We start from the raw sequence: 7,023 nt of genomic DNA on the forward strand, positions 1-7,023 counted from the left end.
TAAACTAAAAAAGGTAATTTAAGGTACCCACATTTCTATTATACACTGAGTATACAAAACATTAAGAACACCTGCTCTTTCTATGACGTAGACTGACCAGGTGAATCCAGCTGAAAGCTATGATCCTTATTGATGTCACCTGTTAAATCCACTTCCAGCAGTGTAGATGAAGGGGAGGAGACCTGTTAAAGAAAGATTTTGAAGCCTTGAGACAATTGAGACATGGATTGTGTACGTGTGCCATTCAGAGGGTGAATGGGGTATGGTAGTAGATGGTGTCAGGGGCACCAGATTATGTCAAGAACTGCAACGCTGCTGGGTTTTTCACGCTCAAGAGTTTCCCGTGTGTATCAAGAATGGTCCTCCAACCAAAGGACATCCAGCCAACTTGACACAACTGTTGGAGCATTGGAGTCAACATGGGCCAGCATCCCTATTGCAATGAAACATTGGAATTTGTCATGATATGGAGAAGTTGCCTCATGTGGATAGGCAACCCCCAATGGACCAGTCAGGCCACGGCTAAAGCCAGTGTGAGAAACTTCCTACCAAACGTTTGTGCTATAAAACTAAATGAATACTGCACTCTGATCCACAAAACCTATTCGCTAGATTCATGATAGTGTTGTTAGATAAAGAAAGGAATGTGAAGTTCAAAATGTGATGTAGTTTTAATGGGATTTGCAGCTGTTGTTGGTAAGTAATGAATCTGATCGCTTCTGAAGTAACGGAATCATCCTTTAATGATAGTTAGTTGAAACAACTTGAATTTGTTTACAGTGCGTGGCTTAAATTTTTTTTTTTTGCTTGTGGTGTTTATGAGTTGCACGTGCTGTGATCAATGATGTGTATAAACCCTGGTGGACTGAAAGGGGCGCTGTAATGAAGGCACCGCATTTTGGTACTCCTTGTCCTTTCCTTGTCCTTTGCAAAAAAAAAGATGTTGCATTCGTTTTTGACTAGTACATTCTATTACAAACACATTAATGCACATTTCTAAATTATATTACGTATGTGAACTGAACATAAACATGTCATATTTATAAAAACCTATTCCTTTTAGAGAGTACTAATTTGACTGTCCCCACTACAGTTTTTTTTTAAACTAAAATATGAATATTGTCCTTGAAATTTTATAGAAGTTCTGTAGAATTCCATTCATTCCAATGGAGGGCTGCTCCCTCTGAGAACTACCAATATGGTGGCCGGTAGCTTCAAAGCCTCTATGTACATCCTTGGTATTAATTTCTTGTCTTGTTAGGGTTTGGGGTTTGGTAAAACTTTAGAACTGTCATTAATAAGTCATTCTAAAAGGAACATTGCTTAATACATGCTATTTACTGTCTAATCTATCTTTATTATTTACCCACCATAGAAGTACTATTTCCACACTCGCACTCATGCACGTACGCACACACACATTCAGTAGGCTACAGTGTGTTTGTGTTCAGGACACACGAGCCTGTTTCCTGCTCATGTCTTTGAGTGAAAACGGACCAACTATGAAAGTGCCCTTTTTCAGTTGAAGAAGTTCTGCTCCAATTCCCCAGACGATATATTCACCCTGCTGTTTGAAAATGGATCAAATCGCCTGCTAGTACTGCTTTCCATTTTCCCGGCCTCTTTTCTACATTATCTTGCTGGAATCACTGGTAAGATTCTTTTCTACCATGGCAAAAACTTTGTCTACTACACTTATGAGCAAATTGGAGAAAAGACCCGTTTAAAACCAAGACAAAGGTGTTAAACCAATGGATCAATGTAGTAGGCAAGGCATTTATTCATTGTTTTTGTACTCTTCTGATATCACAGGATGTTCTAGAATTTGGCCAATCAGTTCTGAACTTGATGTAAATTTACACTCAGTGTACAACGCATGGGTTTGTGTCAAGAACTGCAACACTGCTGGGTTTTCCCATGTATCAAGAATGTTCCACCCAAAGGACATCCAATGCTTCATACACAACTGTATGAAGCATTGGAATCAACATGGGCCAGTATCCCTGTCGAACGCAACTCAATATTAGGAAGGTGTTCTTTATGTTTTGTACACTCAGTGTATAGTTTATACAAAACACGCATAGTCCATTACCAGTCATAGAATCTCCACAAACTTTGATGATGTATACTGATAGGGGCTTGGGCCCCGTCTCCTAACCTTTGGGTGACAGCCAGACAGAATTCCCTGAAATTGGATTCTGTCATCCCTCAACGACACAGTCTAGTCTAGCCGTTAATAACCATTACCAGTAAACACAAATATAAATCCGTGTTGAACAACAACCAAACATGTCAGCTGAGCGGTAATGTAGCTATACTGGCTACAAATAATAGGTTTTTTATTCCAAACATAGGATTTTTTAAGAACACTGATTTAAAAACTGATGATAGCACTGAACCAAGAAAAATGAATGTCCCATGTGAATATTAGATCTGCTCTGCTAACACCCTCAAGCTGTCTTGGTATGAAGCCTAGAATGAAGACTTTTGCACACACACACACACACACACACTCTCACGCACACACACACACACACACACACACACACACACACACACACACACACACACACACACACACACACACACACACACACACACACACACACACACACTCACACACACACACACTCACACTCACACACTTCGTTTTTCTCTTTTTCCTTTCAGAGTACCTGTCACCCCCCCCCCCCCCCCCCCTCCTGTGACGGCAGTGAACTTGACACTTTCAAAGGAGCAGGAAATGAAGTTTTGGGGTTTTGAAGGACCTTTTCTCCTCAGTCTCCCATTGTGAGGACCAGACATGGCTGATTTGGGCTGCTTTCTGACCGGGAGCTCTCCTCTCCCTCTTTTCTCTCTCCTCTCAACTCACCCCTTCCACTCTCCATTTTCCCTCATATTACTCTCCCGTCCCTGTCGTTTCCTTTCCCCATTGCTGTTCTCCTCCCCTTCTAGCTGTACCTCCCCTCCCTCTATCCCCTCCCTCCATCCGCTCCCTCCATCCCCTCCCTCCATCCGCTCCCTCCATCCCCTCCCTCCATCCGCTCCCTCCATCCCCTCCCTCCATCCCCTCCCTCCATCCCCTCCCTCCATCCCCTCCCTCCATCCACTCCCTCCATCCCCTCCCTCCATCCCCTCCCTCCATCCCCTCCCTCCATCCGCTCCCTCCATCCCCTCCCTCCATCCGCTCCCTCCATCCACTCCCTCCATCCCCTCCCTCCATCCCCTCCCTCCATCACCCCCCTCCATCCCCTCCCTCCATCCCTCCCCTCTCTCCATCCCCTCCCTCCACCCCCCCCTCCACCCCCCCTCCATCCCCTCCCTCCATCCCCCCCTCCCTCCATCCCCTCCATCCCCTCTCTCCATCCGCTCCCTCCATCCCCTCCCTCCATCCCCTCCCCATAGTTCCGTGCACCAGTGAGGTGAATAGACCATTGATCATGAGGTCTAGATGGCACCTAAACTATTCACCGCCCGTCACTTAGCGCCCGCCTCAACCTAGTCCTTTTAACGGGGCTATTGAGATCCATTCAGAGGGCAGCCATTGGGCTGGGGAGAAAGATGGCAGCATCTAAAATGGCACCCTATTCCCTACATGGCGCACTCCTTTTGACCACAGCACTATGGGCCTCGGTCTAAAGTCGTGCACTATGTAGGGAATAGGGTGTAATTTCGAATACGTGCATAAAGTCCCATCCATTTTTCTCAGCCGGTGCTTGTTCAAAGTGCTAATGACCATGACGGCAGCATGTTTCTCTGTGCACAGTTCTGGTATGAATGAATACACACGTCTCCTGTCTGGACTGGTCTTCTACCCTGCTCTACTTCATAGTGAAGGCTCACCTGTTCACACGCGAGTTCCTAGTGATAAAAAAAGACTTAGTTTGCCATCAGAATTTCGCTCTCTGGCTTGTGGAAAATATCACACACTCCATCTTGGCAAAGGGAGAGGGTAATGATTTAAAGCATGAGCATGGCAGCCAAGGATAAAGAGACATTATCCCTCTGCATGGGGGTTTGTGGTTTTACACAGTGGCATCCTACTCTGACATCTGTCTGAAACAGGAAACAAGACACACACCCACAGACATGACTGTGTTGAAATCCTCATAACCCTCAGGACTAGCGGGAAGCCCAGAGACAGATAAATGGGAACAGTATAATGGTTATTACCTGTCAGTAGTGGTTATAACCTGTCAGTAGTGGGTATTACCTGCCTTAGAAAAGAAAATCAGCACAGTCTCATGCCTCAGAAGCAATGCATTTAATAAACCAACATGTTTGAGAGCTATGCTGCTTTCATCAGGGTTCCCTGTCTGAACCTGTCAGTAGAGGTTAAGATCTGTCACTCTGTCACTACGTCTCAACTCTGTCTCAGTTCAGTCTCAGCCTTGTTTCAGCTCCACAGCCAGAGTGGGATTGCACAGCCATCCCGGCATCTGACAGGAATTCTAATGGAGAACACTGGGCCCTCACTCCCAGAGCAGCGCATGTCCAAGACAAGGAGATGAAATGAGAGCATGAGACTTGGACGAGAGAGGAGGAGGGGAAAAAAAGAGATGGCGTCTGAGTGGACTGCAGATCTGCACTGGACATTCTGAAAATGTGTCTATGGAAGGGAAGGAAAGGAAAGGGGGATACCTAGTCAGTTGTACAACTGAATGCATTCAACCGAAATGTGTCTTCCACATTTAACCCAACCCCTCTGAATCAGAGTTCAGCTTTCAGTATGCAGCATCTGGAAATGGACCTGGAAGTGAATTTTAATCTTAGGTCATTTTTTAAATTCCCTTCTCATGGCTAAGGTTGGGATGTGGAAAGGGTATGCTGATCCTAGATCTGTGGCTAACTGGAGTTTTTCTGCAGTGACTGATCTCAGGCAGTGACTCATCTGTGTCCCAAATGGCACCCTTTCCCTTAAATAGAGCACTACTTCTGACCAGAGCCCAATGGGCCTCACTCCCCCCTATTTGATATACCTACTGCAGACCTCATCCTCCACATACAACACCCGTTTTGCCATTCACATTCTGTTAAAGGTCCCCAAAGCACACACATCCCTGGGTCGCACCTCTTTTCAGTTCGCTGCAGCTAGCGATTGGAACGAGCTGCAACAAACACTCAAACTGGACAGTTTTATCTCCATCTCTTCATTCAAAGACTCAATCATGGACACTCTTACTGACTGTTGTGGCTGCTTTGTATAATGTATTGTTGTCTCTACCTTCTAGCCCTTTGTACTGTTGTCTGTGCTTGTACCATGTTCTGTGCTGCTACCATTTTGTGCTGCTGCCATGTTGTGTTGCTACCATGTTTTTGTCATGTTGTGTTGCTACCTTGTTGTTGTCATGTTTTGTTGCTACCATGTTGTGTTTTCATGTGTTGCTGCCATGCTATGTTGTTGTTGTTGTCTTAGGTCTCTCTTTATGTAGTGGTGTGGTGTCTCTCTTGTCGTGAAGTGTGTTTTGTCCTATATTTTTATTTTATTTTTTATTGTTAATCCCCCGTCCCCACAGGAGGCCTTTTGCCTTTTGGAAGCTCTAATAGAGCTGACACGTCTAACTGATGGAAAGTACTCTCCTTTCTTCTTCTACCTCTCATTTTCCCCCTCTTCCTTTCTTCTCTGAAACAGAAGAGACCTGATTTCCCCTGCTGTCTCTTTCTTTCTTTCTCTCGTTCTCTTGTTCTCTCTCTCTCTCTCTCTCTGTCTCTCTCTCTCTCTGTCTCTCTCTCTCTCTCCCTCTCACTCTCTCTCTCTCTCTCTCTCTCTCTCTCTCTCTCTCTCTATTTATCTCTCTCTCTCCACCCATCAGACTGACTCTTTGACTCTGTGCTAGACAGCTGAGGTAGAACTTTCTGGCCCTTATATTATCCTGTATGAGAGGGAAATACCACAGTAACGTGCCCTTATGCCGGTCTTTTACAATTCCTCCTCGGGAGGACAAAAAAAAAATGATATTCTATATTGCAGTTGACATATTCAATACAGCATAAACCTGAGAGCAGCTTGAGATTCAGGCCTTGGGGTTTACTAATGTATATAACATTCTACAACACCGCCACAATACTACTGCACATTGTGGCAGGGGGCATCGATTAGTGAGTGTCACACTATGTGAACACCGCCAGTCAAATCATTTCACGGGGAAACAAACTGCAAGGGAAAGAATGTATTGCATAAATGTTATGACACTGCAAAGTGTTGGTCTGGCTGCAGGCTGTGTTGCCTTTACGTTTTCTGTAATACGTAAGTAATGATGCATAGGAATCGTTGAGAGAGAACAGCCATTGATTGTAGTTGGAGGCGTTTTGTCATTGTGGCGCTGAGGTCTGTTTGTGGACCCTGCTTAGTTTTCTCATAGGTTTCTTCATATAGGAAGAGAAGCAGTATTTCGGGATGGAAATATGTGGATTGTTGGTTTATTATGTATGCTATGAAATCTTCTCTCCATTGAAAACAGAAGAACCATGTCGTCAATATAGTATGTTCAACATCAAACCAAATCTTATGTTTTGTGACAGCCCCAGAGTAGACATACAAAACACACACACACAAACACGCACGCACGCACACACACACACACACACACACACACACTCGCGCAATGACATTCTCCATGTAGTGAAACCAGGGCTTAGTGCTTCTATTCACATACACACTCACACGCAAACACACATGCACATACACCCAATCCTCTCTGTAGCGCTGTGAATAACTCTGAAAATACCATCAAATTGTGTTGCCTGGTGTAATGTTGTGGTTCTGTCTCCTCTCTGTTATTCACTTCCTTTATCGCTCACTGGTTTGTTTTCAATCAAGACCAATGATAGAAGGAACACAGCTTCTTTCTCTCTCTCTCTCTCTCTCTCTCACTCTCTCTCTCTCACTCATTCGCTCTCTTTCTCTTTTACTCCTTCTCTTTATCCTTTGTCTCTCTCTCTATCCCCTCTCTCTCTGTCTCTCTCTCTCTCTCTCTCTCTCTCTCTCACTCTCTCTCTCTCACTCATTCGCTCTCTTTCTCT

The sequence above is a fragment of the Oncorhynchus clarkii genome, unplaced genomic scaffold (genome assembly GCF_045791955.1).
Source record: "Oncorhynchus clarkii lewisi isolate Uvic-CL-2024 unplaced genomic scaffold, UVic_Ocla_1.0 unplaced_contig_5034_pilon_pilon, whole genome shotgun sequence".
Taxonomy (NCBI): Eukaryota; Metazoa; Chordata; class Actinopteri; order Salmoniformes; family Salmonidae; genus Oncorhynchus; species Oncorhynchus clarkii.